Source organism: Octodon degus, unplaced genomic scaffold, assembly GCF_000260255.1.
Source record: "Octodon degus isolate 3935 unplaced genomic scaffold, OctDeg1.0 scaffold00012, whole genome shotgun sequence".
NCBI classification, from domain to species: Eukaryota; Metazoa; Chordata; class Mammalia; order Rodentia; family Octodontidae; genus Octodon; species Octodon degus.
This window is the reverse complement of record NW_004524588.1, coordinates 21941907-21962296: the sequence shown is the minus strand read 5'-3', so window position 1 is coordinate 21962296 and position 20390 is coordinate 21941907.

Here is a 20390-nt window from a genome sequence, read left to right as displayed (position 1 = left end):
TCCCAGTAGTGCCATCCTGGCCACCATGCCTGTGACACATGGGCACGTGGAAGGCGGATGTTTACATCAGGCTTATAATTACAGCATCCCAGCCCTGGTCCACGCCGTCTCTCCTCTTCCTCTTGATTCTATGTACAGCCACTGATAGACCTGGCAGCATTTGGGAAACAGCATGCAAAACACTACACCATACTCATATTAAATTTTGCTTTAGGCATAAATAGATCATAGAGGAAAAATATGAGCTGTTCTACATAGAAAATATCACCCTTCACTTGCTCGCTGTTCAGCAAATTTCTCAACCTCCCCCGTGATGCCACCCTGTAATCCATGATGTGATTGTCATGCATGAAAGACTACTTCTCATATCCCTTTACTGGTAGATTGACAAATGTTTTTTAACCCCCAGTAACTGACTTCCAGTAATTAGAGAACAGTTCACTTCTTAGTGGTGAGAAAAAGTTTATTTTGACTCAGCGTCTAATAACAGAATGTGCTTTGTTTTCAGTCCCTTCATGTCTGAAATTCTACTGTAACAAGTAAAGTTGTGGTCTGAGAGTCTGAGGCAGGAGCACCCCAAGTTGGAGCCCACTCTGGACAACTTGGCACCTTAGTGCGACCCCGACTCAAAAAGGCAAGGGCTTGACATTCTAGTCTAGTGTGCAGGCCTTGGCTTCCATCCCCATTTCAAAAACAAAAAAGGTGGAGTTTGCTGTGTCTTTTCATTTTAGCTACCGTCAACTTTTTGACACTTTTTTAAAAATTATCTTCCTCCTGAGGCCTTCTACACTTTCACTTTTACTTTAATAAAAGCTCCACCAGGAAGAAGCAGCCATGTGTAGACAAATACTATTCAGGATACGGCAGGCCATTTTGCTGTCCAAAATTAACATGGCAGAATAATGCCTTTCTATTGACTTATTTGTGCATTGTGCACGATCAGACGGGCGTGGAAAGGTCCGTGGGGGAAACACTTACTCAAAGAAAGCTTCTATCCATAAGAATTCCCCTAACAATTTCTGTTTCTCTCTTCTGATAAGGTTTATCCTTAAAGATTTTTTGCTTCAATGAATGGATTCCGCTGTCCAGCCTGCATTTCCTCTAATGAAATGCTCTAACATTTTCATTTGAGGGACTTTTAAGGACATTGGATTTGAATTTGGCTTATTTTAGCTTCTATGAAGGTGTAACATTTCTGTAAGTGATTTACAAACCAACAAGCAGAATACAAGGAAGCAAGGGCTTGTACATTGCAAGAATAATATTGCTCAACTTCTTGCTTTTTGCCTGCAGCATAGATACTGGTGGACAAAGAAAGATGTCTCTATCCTGGTGGAAAATAGAGTGAATTAGGGAGAAAATGACTGCAGACCCAAGTCAGCACTCTGTTGACGAAGATTCTGTTTGCAATAAATATTCACTTTGTATCTGTCAACACTTCCTTTGATAGGTCATATGTTCTTTACCCAGATATCTGAGGAGGAATCTTTCTTAAAAGATATTTTCATTAGTGTCTATTAATTTTACAAATTGGTTGTGACATGATTTTTTATACATGTGTGTAACATGGCTTGGTCATATCCGGCCTTCCATGGCTCTCTTGTATAGTAATAGCCTTAGATGTCTGGAATAAAATCTAGAAATGATGAGAACTTGGAAATGAAAGGTACAAGCCAAAATCTTCATATGTAGTCTCTATGATGCTGTGCTCATATATGAAACCTTAGCTCAAATGAAGATATTGCCAGATATAATTCAAAGAAATATTGAAAAAATGGTAAAACCCTCAATGTAGAATTACGTAATGCTGAATATTAAAAAATGATAATTACATTTGAATTTTTCTTAAAAAATGATTTTGGTAGTACGTTTTAGCTATGCATAGTAATCACATTCATCAAGGGAATTTGTATGTGTTATAACTTGATTCCTTTCCTCCCATCCTACTCCTCTCCCTTCAACCCCTTTCCCCCTCCTTATTTACAAAAGTTGTGTGCCTATTTTTTGCTCTTTACTCATTGTTCTTACTTTTCCCTTCTTTATTCCCCCCCATTGTTCCCTTTCCCACTGAAATCCTTCCTCTTCCGTCACAATATCTGTTACCCACTTCAGTCCTTATTTATGTGTTTGCTTCCTCACAGCAGAGAATCAAAGTGGTATTTACACGTGTGTCCAGTTTATTTCCCTTAAGATTATGGTCTGAAAGTGACCATGGTCTAGAAGTACCTCAAATTTATCTCTCTTTATGGTTAATAGTACTACACTGTATATATGAAAAAACCCTGCATTTTCCTTATCCATTCACTAGTTGATGGTCATTTGGGCTTTTTTCAAGATCCGGCTGTTACAAACTGTGCAGCTATGAACATGGATGCGCATATATCACTGAGGTCTGACGCTTTCAATTCTTCTGAAAAGATACCCTGAAGAGGAGGAATAGCTTGGGCAACCTCTAGTCCTAGTCTCTAAGGCATCTGCCACTGATTTCTACAGTAGTTGCACCAGTCTACACTCCCACCGACAGTGGAGAAAGCTTTCTTTTTCCCCACAGCCCTATCAGCATTTGTTATTGGCTGATTTCTTGATGATACCCATTCTTTCTTAATTGAGATGGAATCTCGGTTGTTTAAATTTGCATTTTGTAGTTTGTACTAATATTGTTTAGACAAGATATCATGTCTGCATCTTGTCCTCTGAATAACTACTATGAAGACAACAATATGCAATGTATTAATTATTGTAACTGTCCTACTAACCTGTCTTCAAACTGTTTCATTGTTATTCTATCTTTATTTCTCATTAAAATTAATTTAAAAAATTAAAAAATAAATAAAGTAAAATTTGCATTTTGTGAATGAACAATTGTGCTGAACTTTTTTCATGTTTATTGTCCATTTATTCTTCTTAATCTGAGAAGTATCTGTTCACTTCAGATGCCCATTTTGGACTGGATCTTTAAATTTGGGGGTGTCTGATTTTGTGAGTTATGTATTTATTCTAAGTACTAATCCTTTGTCTGAGGAACAACATGCAAAAATTGTTCTACCACATTATGGGTTATTTCTTCACTCTGTTGGAGGTTTGTCTTGCTGAAAAAAAAAAAACATTTTAATAAGGATGAGATTCCATTTGTTGGTTCTTTGTGATGTTTTGTGTACAATTGGGAGAAGTCTTTGCCTATGCCAATATCTTCAAGTGTTCTACCTATTCTGTTTTCCAGAAGATTTAGTGTTTCTGCTTTCATGTTTAGATCTTTGATCCATTTCCATTTTAGTTTAGTGCACAGTGAAAGATATGGGCCTAATTTTATTCTGTGGCATGTGGAAAGTGAGTTTTTCCAGCACTGTTTATTAAAGAGGCTGTCTTTCTTCCAGTGACAGTGTTCATCACCTTTGTCAAAGATCAAGTGGGTAAATAAGTCTGTATCTTCTGAGCTGTTCCATTGATCCTTGGGCCTGTTCCTCACAGGACCGCTTTCATTGTGTCCCCTAAGTTCCAAATGCTGTATTGGCATTATTGTTTCATTGTAGAAACTAAATTTTTCTTTGATTATATCTGTGACCTACTGATTTGCTCATGAGGGTATTTAAAGTCCATGTGTTTATGAAGCTTTTGTATTTCTTTCTCTTTTCAGAGATTAATTTTTTCAGACATCACCACAGATTAGATGTTTCAAGTCCTGTTTTAGTTACTTGTCTTCTTGACAAGGCAAAGTACCCAAAGTCCAAAATTAAGGGGAGAGGGCTGGAGAGATGGCTCAGTGGTCTAAGGCACCTACTTAGAACAAGCTTGGCAAAGCATCAGGGACCGCGGTTCAATCCCCCAGCACCACATGCCAGCCAGCCCCGCCCCCTGGTGGGCTGAGCTGGCCTCTCTCTCTCTCTCTCTCTCTCTCTCTCTCTCTCTCTCAAATAAATAAAAAATAAAAAAAATGTTTAAAAAAAAATTAAGGGGAGAAAGGATTATTCAGCTAATAGTTTGTGGAGGTTTCAGTCCATAATTAGCTGTCTCCATGGCAGAATGTCACATGGCAGAGGGACAAATTTCATGGCAGTGAAAGACAGCAAAAACAACACACGAGGTGGAGAGAGAAGCATCCTTTTGGTGGATGCAAAACTATGCAACTTATGGTGGATGTAGCACTCACAGCCTTAATCCCAGCATTAGATCACAAAGAAATCACAAACTCTAGATTCAGCTACCTCCAAAAAGCCCAACCCCCCATGGCCACATGAGATTTTGGAGGGACATCTGGGCACAAACCACAACATATAATAAAGAATGCAATCTTTGATTTCTTAATTGGTTCATTGTTATGTTCAGATTCACTCGAGGATTTGCCTCGCTCTGCCAGGCAGTTAAGGTCAGAACATACCATTTCAGTTTAATGAGCTATCATAATTGTTTCAAAGATGGAATTCAAGGTTTGAATTTACTTTAAATTCACTGCTATTCCTAGAGTTGCAGCCTGCTGAAAATTCCCACAGCCTGCCCGAGTTCTAACTTATCTCCTTCTAGTGCTGAAGTTTTGTCTTCCCCAGTTTTGTAAAACTATTGAAGGCTGTGCTTGCCTTCTCGGTCTCTTGGTACCTGCTTCGAAGACAGCAAATGCCTCCAGGAGAACAGTGGCAATGAATGTGAAGGTAGCGTCTCTGTACAGAGCCCCTGAATCCCCTGCTGAATCTGTTCGTCTCTGATAGCTTCGAAGAAACTGTTATCTTTTGTTTTGCATTTTTGTTCAACCTTTTTAGTTGTCTGTGGAAGAAGTGTTAATCTGTAGCATGTTGATTTTTCAATTACTAGAAGCATCTGTTAAAAATGTTTTAGATTGGGGGCCGGGGAGATGGCTCAGTGAAATAAGTGCTTCCCTGGCAAGCACAAGGGTCTGAGTTCAATCCCTGGTTCTGCAAAAAAAAAAAAAAAAAAAAAAAAAAAAAAATTAGATTGCTGTTTTCTTTCAACAAGTGGAAGATTTCTTTTTCTATACCCGTGCTTCCACTCTGTTGTTATAGATATCAATTCTCAGTCTATTTTATTTGAAACACTGTGCTTTTGTATTTATATGTTATTTTCATAGTTAGTGTTTGGTGCTTTCTTCACTGGTGTGTGCTTTCTTTCCCCACAGTCTAAGCCCAAAGTGGCATCTTCTGATGTCTACTGATGTCCTTCCTGCTACATGGAAGAAATTAGAAAAGCAAGCAGGCCAGTTGACCAAAGAGCACTGCGCGGAACACTGCACAGAGGCTTCTTTCTTCAGTAAATCTCTTAAGCTACACCACAACTACGCTAAACCAGCCAGGTGGCTAAGTTAGCTTCAGACACTTCATCCCATAATACACACCAGTGACCCAGCCACGTCCCAAAGCCCCACCTATGAGCACCTGAGCCTCTTTACACTTCACTTCTCAGGGAGATTTTTCCTTTTTTCTCAGTGCCATCGTTAAAACAGGAAATTTTTCTTGGAAAGAGAGGGATTAGGAGGTCATGGGTTTATATGAAATAGTGGCACTGGCAGTACCAGCTTTCTGAAGGTAGGACCTGACTACCTTTGTACTTTGGTTGACCCTAAAAGGGCCCCATTTTGCCTTTATCCAAAAAGTAGAAACACCAAAGCTCAAATTTCAGTCACTTTAGCTACACTAAGGCAACAGCTAGTCTCTGTGTCTTTTGCCAATATGAATTCCTGCCTTCATGTAGATTTTGATATCAATATTCTATTTATTCCTTCCATTTGATTGATAGTTTATATCTAAGCTGAAAACTCTTTAATAGATTTCTGTTTCCACAGACAAAAGTTGATGATTAACTTAATTTACAAAGCCCTGCGTGATCAGGTATCATCTCATGCCACAAAATCTGTTGATTTTCTGTGATTAGGTCAAATTAGTCTTCTTATAGTTCCTTGAATGCTTCATTCAAGTGATTGCTGATGTTGGTTGCTAGTTCCCCTATGAACTTAAGAATTTCAGTTTCATTCCAGTAGGTGCTAGTTATGTAGTTGTTGCAAAGGATGGGATGTGCCATCAAATTGGCACATCCTTCACTCTGGTTCCCTTCGATCTGTGACCTGTGTCTACTTAAGATTCTGGCCCTACAGGCAGGCTCTGTGCTGCCTTTTCAGCTTCAGGGTATATCCAGAGATGAAAGCTCTTTGCTAATGTTGCTGACTGTTGCTGAACTCAACTCAAATAGCCAGCTGAATGTAGAGAAGAGGTCAACAATTCCCAGCAACTTCCCAGGCGTGTCTTTCATTTCCTGTTTCTGTCGGTGGTGATGTGAAGAGGAAAATGGATTCTGTAAAGAAGCCAACCTCGTTCCTGAGTTACACCAAGATTGCCTTCATATGATCTAGACCATGATTCCTTATTTTCTCACAGGTGATGGTACTTTTTTGTGTCAATTTGGCTAGGCCACAGCACCCACATATTTGGTCAAACACAGTTCCAGTTGTTTCTGAGAAGTCATTTTTTATATGAGATTAACATTCAGATTTACTTCAGTAGGCTTTGAGGAAAGCAGGTTACACTCCATAATGTGAGTAGACCTCATATAGTTCCTTGAAGAACTTCAGGAAAAAAACTAATATCCCTAAAGAAGTCTGTCAGCAAATCACCTTCAAATTTTAGCTTCAGAATCTGCTCTGCATTGGGTTTCCAGAAAGTTGGCCAACAGTGAAGACTTTGGATTCCCAGGCTTCCTAAGCATGCGTAAGCCTATATACACAACAAGAAATAGAGATTTGTGCAATTTGTACCTTGTAAGATATGTATGTCCAGGTAGATGTCATCAATTGGCACTTTGTCTGGTGAACCCTAGCACATCATTTCCTTTACTATAGTTTTCATTTGGGAACTGATAAGGGTCCAGAAGCCTTACTGCCCAAAGGTCTAGGGCTGATGATCTATGAAGAAAGAGAAGTATACTCCGCTTTCACAGTTCTAAACTTTAGCCTACATTTCTTGAGCAGTTACCTCAATAATGACATGTAGATGAAATCTTTTTTAGTTACAGAAATTACTAGTAGAATAGGTGTTGTGTTAACATATATTCATCATGACCAACTAAGGTATATCTCAGAAATTTATTTAGACATACACCTGATGAAGTATTTCTATAGATCTTACTTCCTAGCGGTCCTCTTGTGTTAACTTTACTTTCTCTACAGATGGCCCTGGCCTATTTTCATTTCCTTTTCCCTCTGATTGTTGACAACTTTAGAGTCTGAATTGTAAGAAATAGGTTGGCTGTAAAGGCAGAAATTTTTAAGCCACAGAAGAAAAGCAATGGAGATGCTGAATGAAGTCCTTCAATAAAATAACTTCTAAAGCAAAATGTCATCAAACTAATTCAGGAATTATTTAAAAATCTAAATGTCTTTTTTCATTTTTCTTTTCTTTCTTTTTTTCTTTTTTTTCAGAACTGGGGATTGAACTCAAGCCCTTGTGCTTGCCAGGAAAGCACTTATTCTACTGAGCCATCTCCCCGGCCTCTTTTTTCACATTTTTCTACAGCAAGTGAATGATTCTTTCAAAGAAAATTTCAGAGTTTTTTAAGTCAAGATGACCATCAAAATGTCCATGAAGTACAGAAATAGAAAGGAATATAAGGATAAATCTACTGTAAATGAATAAAACAAGAAAAAGTGCTACCAAAAGGATGCTATGTCAGCGTTCTTTGAGGGGAGGCCACCAAGTGCCTCCATGCTGCATGTCACAGTGCTGACATGTTGGGCACTAGGAAAATTTCTGGTCCCCAGGCAGGAGCGACAGGGCCAGAGCTAACTGTATTGGATCCATATAGTAGTCTTTGTTTTGCTGTTTCTTACTGACTTTACTCAAATCCCAAATTTCTTTTAAAACAGAAATTATTTTATACCAAAGGATTAATCTTTGCAGTTTATGTATGAGGGGCATCTCCTGTCTGTCAATGTTATATATTTTTTTCAACTTAAAAACATGTCTGCCTTTTCCCAAATCTGCATGAGTTATGAAGCTTTCTTCTGATCATTTAACTTTGAGGTGATGAAGCCTTTTGGGATCTTCTGAATTGCTTTTCCTTCATTCACACTGAAACTAGGCCATCCTCAGTTCTTTGTGGCTGTCCTCCCATCATTTATTACAAGACCCTAGAGCTGTCTTTATATCTCAGAGTTCCTACCCTGATACCCCAGTTTGCCCCATAACTGGCTTCTTCTTTACATTCTCTAGCACTTACAGCAGAACATTGGTCATAAGAGTAATAATTTCACTAAAAGTCATTCATGCATTTAAAATATGTGTTCATATATGTATATTTACACATATACAAACACATGTATTTATTGAGCACACGCAGAGTCATGTTCTAGTGAATGAAGAAAAAAGCAAAGAAAATTGGCACATGTTCCTTTATTTTAATGGGAATAGGGAAAATAACATATGAAGAATCTAATAAATAAATAAATACATTCCAGCTCACAAGAAACACTGTGAAGAAAAAGCTCACTCAGTAGAGGAGATGGCAAGCCAGAGAGGGCAGTCATTTTGGATGAAGTGATCAGGTGGCTTTTGCACAAGCCAAAAAGAAGTGTTGATATGAACGTGCTAAGACGAACAAGCTGGCCGAGAACTGTGACGTGTGAGGAACGGGCAGGTCAGCAGGTCTGTGCACGCACTGTCAGGCCCTTTCTGCCTGCAGCCATTCTCAGAGCTCCTTTTCCCTGGGCCAGAGGCCTCCTTCTTCATTTTCTCCGGGGCTGTTCATTCCAGTCTGTGATAGAATATTTGTTAGTCTCCCTTGGTGAAGAACTGAGTCTCTGTTTCATAGGTATACATTTCCCATCACTGAGAGTTTGCCTTTCAAGCCGGGTTGGCATGAGGTACTGGGGATCGAACCCAGGTCTATGCACATACCAGGCGGGTGCTTAGACTGCCAAGCTATTTTCCCATCTCCTAGATTCACGTCTTTACACATTCTTTCAATTTGGGATTTCATACTGACTTTCTTTGTTTCGCAAGTATTGTCCAAATTAGACTGAGGAATGTATGAGGAATCCGTGTAACTACCCATACACACGAATCTAACCGCATCTGTGGCAGTATTGATTTACCTTTTCAGGATAGAGACAAGCCAGATTGCCATTTTGAATGAAATACTACAGCACTCTGATGGCCTTGTTTCCTCCCAGCTCCAACTAAACACACAATGACTATCAGATTGTTTGCCTACGCCCAACTTGAAACTCGATACACAAGGGTACAGAGGGCTTGCCATCAAATTGCTGTGCCCGCAACAGCCTGTTTTTTGTTTTTTGTTTTTTGTTTTTTGTTTTTTTTTTTCAAGAAAAGCAAAGGTTCCTTTCCCATTTGCAATAGAGTAACAATCAGACCGTAAGTGAGCAGAGCACTGTCGTGTTAAGGTTGGGTGATAAATGGTTAAGAATAATTCCAGCTATACACACGTGGGTTATAAAATTATATTCTCCTACTACTTTTAAAAAGAAGAATGCGGGCTGGTGAGATGGCTCAGTGGTCTAAAGCACCTACTTAGAACAAGCTTAGCAAAGCACAGGGACCGCGGTTCAATCCCCCAGCACCACATGCCAGCCAGCCCCGCCCCCTGGTGGGCTGAGCTGGCCACACACACAGAAATAAAATAAATTTTAAAAAAATAAAAAATAAAGAATAAAAATAAAAAAATAAAAAGAAGAATGCCTGGAGAGGAAGATGGCTTGTAAAAATTATTATTTATTTAATTTTTGTCTGTATTTAGTACAGAGTTTAGAGGGTCTCACTATACAGATTGGCTCATAGTGATCCTCCTGTTTTCCACCACCCAAGCGCTGGGATTACAGGCCAGCATCAACACGCCCAGTCTCAAGCACTGTCTCAGCACACCCTGGGGGCGGGGCTGACAGAGCACAACAAATAATGATTTTAAAACAAAAGTCTTCCTGAAACAGAGGAAAACATTTTAATCCAATAATACTTCTTGTCTAAATGCTAATGAATGTGCCAAGTCCTGAGAAGGGCAATGTAAATTAAAAACTGTCAAAATTCTTGAAGAGCTCATAGCTCATTAGAGGACACGTGACAACAGCTAACTTTACTGATGCGTGATTGTGATACTTAGCTTGGACATATAGATGAAAAGTGAGAAGACACAGAACAAAGACATGATTTCCATTACTGAGAAGAGGCCCAGAAAGACGACCTAGAGCATAATCTACCTCAGCGTCCAAGGCTTCCTTTGAGCACACTTGCTGGCTACCGCGAGGTACCACTTCGTGCTCGAATGGGCATCGCAGGCCAAGGGGACACGGGCCTGATGGTTGTAAAATGCAGTGAATTTTTAAACTTTTAAATTTGATTAGAGTAAAAGACACATTGTCACGAATCCCCCTCAGAATACTGGCTCTTGCTTGGACCACCCTCACCCCAGCATTCTTCCGGTTTTCTCCAGTAGTCTGGATGTCTTCCGTTGGGAATTTCTTCTGTTTTCTATGCCTTCCTCAATGTCCTGAACTGACTTAAAACATGCAGCTGTCAGGGCCACTGTGACTTGGGGAAGAGCCTGAAGTCTCTTCCGTGCCAGAGCTAGTGAAGAGGGAGCACATGCGCCAATGCTTCCACCAGCCTGCTTCTCTCCTGAATGTCACTGCCTGGCCGCACTCGCTGTAGGTGCTGCTTACCACACCACGCAAGAGTGCAGCAGGGATGGCTAGAGCTGCTTCAAGAGGCAACGAGAAGGACGGGATAAGTGTGCGGGATGAGAGGGGCTGTTGTGGTGTGGATTGAAGGCAATGTGTCTTTAGCTGAAATAAATAAGTAAATAAATAAATACTGCTTTATTTAAACATCCACCACTTATATCAGTAATACCCGGTGTGCCTAGATGCCCTGGTACACACAGAATTTCAGAGGAGTCAGGTGCTGCTGGAGCGCAGGTCTTCAAGGAGATGAAGTTAGAGAGATCTGGGGCTTGTTGGTAAGACAGGAAGGGAGAGTCCCATGGTAGGTCTTATGTTATAAACAAAAATATTTGGAATTTATTTTAAGACTATGATCAAATCTTGACTACATGTGAATTTTTAGATGGATCACTGAAGAAATTCTAGATCAAATTTCCAAATATTTTCATGTAATTTCTACAAACTAAGATTTGAGCACTATTTTTTTAAAACTCCCAATATTTTAATTTGCTTGTATTTGTTTAGATGGTTGGTTTAATTTTGATTTGGATGCTTAGCCAAGCATGAGAACCGCTACTCAGAATGGTAAATAACCAGTGAAAATACACAACCACATATGTGACTTTGACAGTTCATTCCACCAATGGGGTTGAAGAGAAAATTTAGATTCAAACATCGTGTCTAAAAATAAAGGGAGCAATTTTGCAGCAAGCTATTAATCCATGTGATTATTGTTTGCTAAGCGTGAACTGTTTCCTGTGTACAAGTATCTGTAGATTGAAATAAACACTGTTTTGATTATCCAACACACGCTCTACCCCATCCAATCTAGCGACTTTTATAAGTTTCATTTTCTAAGAGAGGTCGTATGGAGGACTGGCTTCTCTGCCTGAATGTTCCTGATTCTGGAGGTGACATCTGAAGCTGCTGCTGGTATGATTCTAGAAATAAAGAAATAGGAAGAACTTGTGTTCTGGAAGAAGACACTGTTCAGAATCAAATGACTGAACCTTGAGTCCACACTGTGTCTGGGTTTCTGGTTATGTGAGACAACAAGTTTCTTTATTGTTTTACCAATTTGAATACAGCTTATTGAAAAAAAAAGAAAAGATTTTAAAGGACTTGTCATCTATGAACCACAAAGTGAGAGGCTTCATGGAGTCGATACCTACTGCGTTGGAAGCAGCCTTAGTTTTATTCTGAGTTTTCATAGATTGAACTAAACAGACATGAACCTGAAAGATGTGGCTTAGAGCTGGTTTAAACTTACTAAGAATAGAAATTAGTTCTAGTTATGAGACAAATTCCAGGACTGTAATGAACCACTAGGGACACACGGGGAAAAACTGTGAAATTCGATAATTCTACATTGTTGGAACCAACATGATTTCACTTTGCTGTGCTTCTTTGTATCCTGGGACTGCTAGATTCCAAGGAGCACAATGACACAAGGCAAAGCACAGGCTTTAAGGAATCAGGGAGAAAAGCAGAATTGCTTTCTGCTTTTAACAAGAAGTTAAAAAGGAATTGGACTGGGTGCCGGCGCGATAGCTCAGTGGACTAAGTGCCTGCTTAGGCAAGCGCGGGGACTGGGGTTCGATCACCAGCACCACATGCCGCACTGGCCTCACCCCTGGGCACACTAAGCTGGCTACCAAGACTAGGCATAGTGGCACACACCTGTAATCCCAATGCTGGGGAGGTTGAGAACAGGAGGATCACTACGAGTCTAAGATGTGTAGTGAGATTCTCTACCAAATACATTTCAAAAAAAAAAAAGGAATTGGTTAGGACTGGGCATAGTGGCCCACGAGGATCACTATGAATTTGAGACCAGCCTGAGGGCTACAAAGGTAAGCACAAGACCAGCCCAAACTTGGGGGCAAGGCCCTGCCTAGAAGAAAAAAAAAAAAAGGAATTGGACAAAACCAAGACCAAAATAGCTCTCTGTTCACCATCAAGGGTAAGGGTAACTTGTGGTGAGATTAGAGCTCTGAGGAGTGGACCCTGCTCCTGTGACCACGCCTGCTGCAGCCACACAGCCTGTCCTTTGGGCTGGCTCTGCTTATTCTCTGCCGCTGGCTTTCTTCAGCAGATGGCCTATCCTCCTGACATCGTCCATGACTGACATCTTCCATGACTTGAATTCTTCACTGCACCTTCAGCTTCACTCCCACATCTGTGTGCTTTACAGTGTCGCTGACTGCTTGACTCCCAGACATTACTTTCAAATCTAGGTCAAAGCCTCGAAGCCTGATGCTTCTCGAGGTTTGAATGCCTGAAAAGCTGACATCGTGTGATGACACCAAGGTCTCCCGCCAGCTTGAGGAATAGCCATGCCACTTTCTTCCATGGCTGCAGCTGCCTCTGAGAACCTGAACATCTGAATTTGTGGCTGTTTTCCCTAGGCAACATGAGTGAGCAGGAATCCTGGGTCTCTTATATCAGAGCAAAGTCACTCAAAAGAATTCACTATATTCTTGATCCTCAAATGAGTGGGTCAGGTAATTTCCTACAAAATTTATAATGAAGACAATAGTCAAGACTTCTTTCCTATTGTCCTGATGAAAAGTACTCAGTCTCCTTTTTAATGCTAGTCTTTTTAGAAACCAAAATTTTCCATGTACATCTCTGTAGGTACTTCCTTATTTGCAAAATTGCAGATGTTTTGTCTTTTGGGTCTACTTTTTGCTCCTCATTTTCACTGTAGCTCTGGCTGTACGCAGCTAGTAGTACCTATGCTATAGTCTGAATACTGTACAACTGCCTTGAAATTTTAAGCACAAGGTGAATCAGTCCACTACTTTTAAATTCACCCCCATACAAGTCTTAGGGATGGACAAACTACCAACAGATTTTCTGTGAGGCCTGTAATCCAACTGCCATTGGTATCTTCCTTCCCAGCTGAAACTTACTGAGGATAGACTTTCACTCCGCATTTCTATCAGCATTCTGGTGTTCTGAGCCCTGGCAAGAAGTTCCCATCAAACTGTGTATATGACATTCTAGGCCTTCTATAGCCCACGTCTTCAAAACTTTCCAAACTTCTTTCACAAGCCAGTTCTAAAGGCTTCTAAACCACACAGTTGGGTAAAATCATAGTGATGATCCTACTTCTGGTACAAATTTTTTGCATCAGTGACTTTCCTGGCACTGGGACACAATACCTGGTGCCCATGGCTTAAAGAAGGAGAGGTTTATTTGACTCTGGCTTTCAGAGTAATCAAACTATGTTTGTTTGGATCCAAGGGAGAAACTTAATGACAAGAGGGAATGGTAGAGGAAAACTGTTCATTTTGTGACAGTCAGGAAGGAGAGAGGGACAGAGAAGGAAGGGAGGGAGGGAGGGAGGAGGAAGGATAGGAGAAGGAAAGGAAAGGAGAGGGTAGAAGGGAAGAGAGGAGAAGGGAGAAAAAATAAGGAGAAGGGAGGGGAGGGGAAACAGAGGGAAGGGATGGGGAGGGGAGGAGAGGGGAGGGGAGGGGAGGGGAAGAGAGAAGAGGAGGATCCAGGGACAAAAATATACTCATCCAGATCTTGTCCCCAATACCTTGCACCTTATGACTAGGCACCCACCTCCAAACACAAGAGGTGTGGGGGGAACATTTAAATTAAAACTGTAACATGTACCAATCTCCAAAAATGTAAATATATTTGGAAGTTATTAAGGTTGAAGTTCAGTTATTTATACTTTTTGTAGCTGATTTTAATATAGCTCCTCATTCACATCCCAAACAGAAATCAACTATGACAAACTTTTTTTCAGTTTGGGGAAAGAGAACTGGTAATAAGGTGACAAGTAGGGATAAATGATTACAGGTTAATGAAAATTTCCCTGAGATAGCAGACTTAGGCTAGTAGCAGAGAACAATCAAGTTATATAGTGAAAAGATAAATTTAGAGCACATTAATAATATATGGAGAGAGAAAATAGGAAGTGGCAGACTGATCCTGGCAACTTTATAGAAATGGCTCTGAACAGTTATCCTAATCCATTAGACTTCAACAATTTTTTTTTACCTCCACTAAGAATATTTACCTATTATGGTCTGCGGTCTAAATATCCTCCCAAAGTTCCATACAGTTATGGGTGGAGCTTTCTCAAAGGTGGCTGGATCTAGAGTGTGTGGAGCTGGAATTAAGAGTATGTGATTGCTCAGTGAGTCCACAGATTAGCTGGCCTAACTCTGGTTAGGATTAAGGGTGCCCCAATGAGGGTGCGAGAGCTAGCCACCCTAAAGGCCCGTGGACTAGATATAATGTAGGGACAAAGAGAGAGTCCCTGCTTGTGGTTTATCGTTTGACTTCTGTGTTCTGCCTGCCTGAGCTGTTTCTTCTCTTGACACCCTTCTGTCATGCCACCCTACCTCAAAGCCAGCCAACTATGTGTTAAAACCTCTACAAACGTTGAGCTAAACAAACCTTTTTCCCATTCCATTTGGGTGTTGGGTATTTTGTCTCAACAATGAGAAAAGTAAGATATAGCCTGACAGACTTCAGTATCATTACTCACTTTCCTAGGCCAAACCCTGGGGGCTGAACACGAGAAGCAGCTCCAAGGGTCACAGCAAGTTCTGGGAGAGGAAATGGAGTGGAAATGCTCTCCTTCCTTCAGGGAGGCGGCCGAAAGCCAGCTGTGCTAGCTCAGTTGTTCTCTGTTTTCTCCTGGAGAAACTGAGACAGAGGACTGGGCACTTTCCTCTCTGAAACACCACTTCTGCTCAAGAACCAACTGCACTGACGTCTCTGCTTTGTTCAAGGACATTCTCTTTAAAAAGGAAATGGAACAAGAGTGATACCGAGACCAAAATGTGTGCTCTTCGGTAGCGACATCGCAGATACAGCAATAATTGCACCGGGCACATCGTGGGGACACAGATTCCGTGTTAATGAAAATGGTGCACTCGTCACACTGTGCTCACGTGCCACCACTTCTGTTCTGCTCTAACTGCTGTGTGTTATTTCCTCAGGGCTTAGCATTCTGCATTTCCAGTCCCTGAAGCTTTGCAAAGTCACTGCAACATCCAGAAAGCATTAGTTTGCTATTTCTTGAAAGGCTATTAAATGCCATTAGTTTGGGGTTTTCTGCAAACACAAACCTTGAATAAAGACCCAAGTGCGTTTTTTCCGTGTGACTGCCCCAAAGTTGTTCCAACCTCAGTTCTTTCCTCTGTGAGGGTCACAGTGACAAACCAATGATGAATCCAGGCTGGTAGAGCCAAGGCCAAGGTGTTTTGTTTGAACTAAAAGCTGTCACAAGACAATACATAACCGGAGCTGAGATTCTCAAACATCAACGCACATTCTTTTCAATATGATTATGAAAGGCGTCTCCTGGATTAACATAACCTTGACGATGCACCTCATTTCATAACAGTGTTGCATCCCAAACTTCAAGTATTTCACTTTCACATCCATTCCTTCTCTCATTTATGTAACAATCCCTGAAGTCTGTGTTTCCGTCTTTTATTTTAAAAGATATTCGTCTTTTCCAGGTTTATTGAAATATAATTCACAAATAAATGTTGTATGCATTTAAATTATACCATATGTGATCTGATATATGCACATACTGTAACGTGAATCTCGTAATTTAATTAGTTAACACAGTCATCACCATCCATAGTTACCAATCTGTGTGTGTGTGTGTGTGTGTGTGTGTGTGTGTGTGTGTGCGTGTGTGTGTTCAGGACAATCCAGATCCACTCTCTTAGCAACTTTCATATCTTGTGGACAAAAGAAATCATGAAAACAAGCAAGCTGAAGGAACAAATGAGTGACTGAGTGACACCTTGGGTGAGTTTCAGTGTCGTGAAACAGGAGACCCGCATGGGGAACACAGACGTGGGAGTCCCACCGCAGCGTTACTTGTTTGACCGGTATTTGTCGCTATTATTTGTTAGGTGTCAGCTGGCAGATTTGGCGGCCAGGCTGTCCTTGCTCGTGGGAAGGTAAGTAGCACAACCACTTTGGAAAGCAGCAGGAACATTCCTCAAAAATCTAGAACTACGAATTCCACTTGAGCCAGCTATTCTCTTTCTGGGTATCTTCCCCAAAGAACTCAAGACGTCACCTTACAGTGAGCCACACCTACTAACACTTGCTGAAGCGCAGCTCTGTAGAAAGCAGTCTCTCTGTCCCTCAACAGATGAACACACGCCACGTAGCACTGCTCTACCATGAAGAAAACCTCGAATCGTTCGTGGAAAAATAGATGCATCTGAAGAACACACTAGAAAGTAAAATAAATCAGACACACAAGCTTAGATAGCATTTGGTTTCTCTTACATGAAAATCCCAAAATATAAATAAAAAGTAAAGTAAAAGATGAAAAGAAATGGAAACAACATCAGCAGATGGAGAAAGGAGGAGGGCGGAGAGGGAAAAGGGAGGAAAAGGTTTTAAGATGTGCTGTGTATGTGTACCAATGCCACACAAGGAATCTAGACATGCACTGCAAACGTGTGTTAAAAAAAACATTTAAAAGCAGGACTAATTTCTACAGCTGTTCTGAAGGAATACACATGACACTTCTTATTGTATTAGTCAGCTGTGAGTTACTAGACCATGAGAGCCTGACAGAAACAACTGATTTTTAAAAAGGTTTGTTTTGGCTTACAGTTTTGGATATTTCAGCCCATGACCAATTGTCCTTTTTGCTTTAGGACATTGTGATGGAGTGTGTGCCATTAAAAAAATAAAATAAAATTGTAGAGAGGGTGAAATAGCTCAGAGGACTGAAGCGCCTGCTTAGGCAGAGTGCAGCCGCAGGGATTCAATCCCCGGCCTGCTGTGCCAGCCCCACCCCCACGGCACGCTGAGACTGGAATTGAGACTGGGCATGGTAGCCCGTGCCTGTAATCCCAGTGCTTGGGCAGCTGAAAACAGGAGGAGCATTACAAGTCCGATCTGTGTAGTGAGACCCTGTAGACTCTGTCCTAAATACATTTTTTAAAAAAATTCACTCCATGGTCAGGATACGAAAGAGTAAAAGTGGGTGGGGCTAGGGCTTCACTCAGCCTTGTAGCGAATCCCCACAAGGAGGCGTACCTCGTCTCAGCCCCACCACTCCAAGTTTCCACCACTTCCCAGCATGTCTGCTCCAGGGAGGAAGTCTTCCACAGTTGAGCTTCTCAAGGACATCCAAAATCCAACCATAACTCTGTGGAGAGAATTAATTTTTATTACTAGCCATTCTGCAGGTTTATCATTTTTCTATTTTATTTCAGCTGTAAGCGAACAGTCCTACAGAAAAAATGTCTTCAGTCCAGCTGCTGGAAAGAAAGCATAGCGCTGTCTCCCAGGGTATCTCATACAGACATCTTTACTGTTGCAGCAAATTACCCTGATGAAAAACAACACTCCTTTTAACTGCATCTCAAAGTAGGAATGATATGTAGTTCTACCTTTAAGCTTAGATCCACATGAACTCAACTTCCAAAATTGTTCACTGTAAAAGAAAGTGCTATAAGGGCCGGCCAAATAGCTCAGTGGATTAAAGCACCCACAAGCAAGCACAGAGGCCGGGATTCAATCCCCGGGCCTACTGTGCCTGCCCCGCCCCCGGGCATGCTGAGACACCAATTGAGGCAGGGCGTGGTGGCACGCGTCTGCAATCCCAGCTCTTGGGAGGCTGTAAACAAGTGGATCACTGTAAGTCCGATCTAGTAATGAGACCCTGAACACCCTTTAGACACTTCCTTGAAATATAAAAAAAAAGAAAAAGAAAAAAAGAGTCTGCGAGGTCTGTTGTGTATGTAGTTCCCTACAAATTCTTGTAGGGCTAGGGAGATAGCTCAGCAGCCTAAACACTTGCCTGGTAAGTACAAGGACCAGGGTTTGATCCCTGGTACCGCATGTGTGCAGGCCCGAAACCAGGCCTGGGTTGCACACCTGAAATTCCAGCGCTGGGGAGGCTAAAGTAGGTAGGAGGATCACTGTGAGTCTGAACTGCATAGTGAGACCCTGTATTCAGCAAATAAAAGATTTTTTAAAAATTGTTGCAATCATTCCTTCCAAAGGAGTAACGTTCAACCACAGCAGTAGCGGTTCTTACTATGCAGAAAAGAAGAAGCTCCTCTTCTTGAGAAGAACAGCCTGGAAGCAGGCTAAGCACCTGCCTGGCAAGCACAGGGACCCAAGTCTGATTCTCGGTGCTGTGGGAATCAAACCCTGGGTGTGCTGTGCTAGCCCCAAAACCATGTGTGGTGGTGCAAGCCTGTAATCTTAGTGTTGGGGAGGCTGAAGCGGGAGGATCACTACAAGTCCAAGCTGTGTCGCAAGATACAGAAAAGAAAGAAAGAAAGAAAGAAAGAAAGAAAGAAAGAAAGAAAGAAAGAAAGAAGAAAGGAAGGAAGAAAGGAAGGAAGGAAGGAAGGAAGGAAGGAAGGAAGAAAGAAAGAAAGAAAGAAAGAAAGAAAGAAAGAAAGAAAGAAAGAAAGAAAGAAGCCAGGAAAAGCAAGAAATGACATCCCAGGGTCAGCAGATGGCAGTGAGCAGAGCTGAGGTCTGAGGCCGTGTCTGGAGTAGGGGTGGGATGAGGGTGAGCTGGGCTGTGGAGGGTCCTTGGAAGCCCCGAGGAAGATAGAAGGTGCTATTTTTAAAGCAATGTACCCAAGTAAGGGAAGAAGACTTGAGGGCTCAAAAGGGGAGCTAGGTATGTGGGTGGTGGTGCCATGTCTCGGCCTGGTCAGGAGGCCATAACAAAATGCCTTAAAGCAGTAGCTTGTGAGCAACAGAAACACTTCTCCCAGTTCTGGACAAAATGAAAAGCAGGCGCTGGCAGTTTCAGTGTCTTGTAAGGCCAGTTCTCTGGCTCAGAGGTGGTGGTGGCGGCCTCAGATGGGATAAAAGGGAAGGGAACTCTCTGAGTGCCACTTATATAAGGTCCTTCTTATTATTATTATTATTATTATTATTATTATTATTGTTTTGAGACAAGGTCTTGCTGTGTGGTTCAAGCTGGCCTTGAACTTGCAATGATCCTCCTGCTCCAGCCCGCCAAGTCCTGGGACTACAGGTTTGCACCACCATGCCTGGCCTCAATCTCAGTTACAAAAGTTCTTCCCTCATGTCCTAATTGACTGCTGAGGGTTAAGGTTTCCAAGGGACACACGCGTCCAAGTCCATGCCATGGAAAGTCAGAGCCTGAGCAGTTCAAGATGCTTGCGCAGGAATGCATAGCTCCCTCTGAGCTTATTTATAGATCCTATCTGAAGCAAGATCTTAAAAACTTCTCTAAGTACAAGAGAAGTTCTGGGGTGGTAAGATGGCCAGAGCCACCCCATGTGGGCTGCTCCCCAAACTGGGAGGAATGTAGCGGCCTGCCAAGTGATGAGCAGCCTGCTCAGAGGAGGAGCAGCGCGCGAGTCTTTCTTTCTCTTACAGTGCGATGCAGTTATGCCTGAGCCGTGGAGACCTGTTCTCCAGGACGCCTTGACCCTTTACATTCCATTCTGGGCCTGGAAATGGGAAAGAGCCTTCCGCTTAGCTTTACATACAGTTTATGGAACTCTTTTGATGTCAGGGTTTGAGAATACGCTGTTGTACACTGGTATTTTTGAAATTCTCATTATTTAAGATTTGATCAGTGCAAACATTTGGCTGCAAGATTAAAAAAGATTTTGAAGAATAAAATTTAAGGGGTAATGTTTCTTTGTTTAAAAATTCAATAGCTATATTATTATTATTATTATTTTGTACTAGGAATCAAATTCAGAGC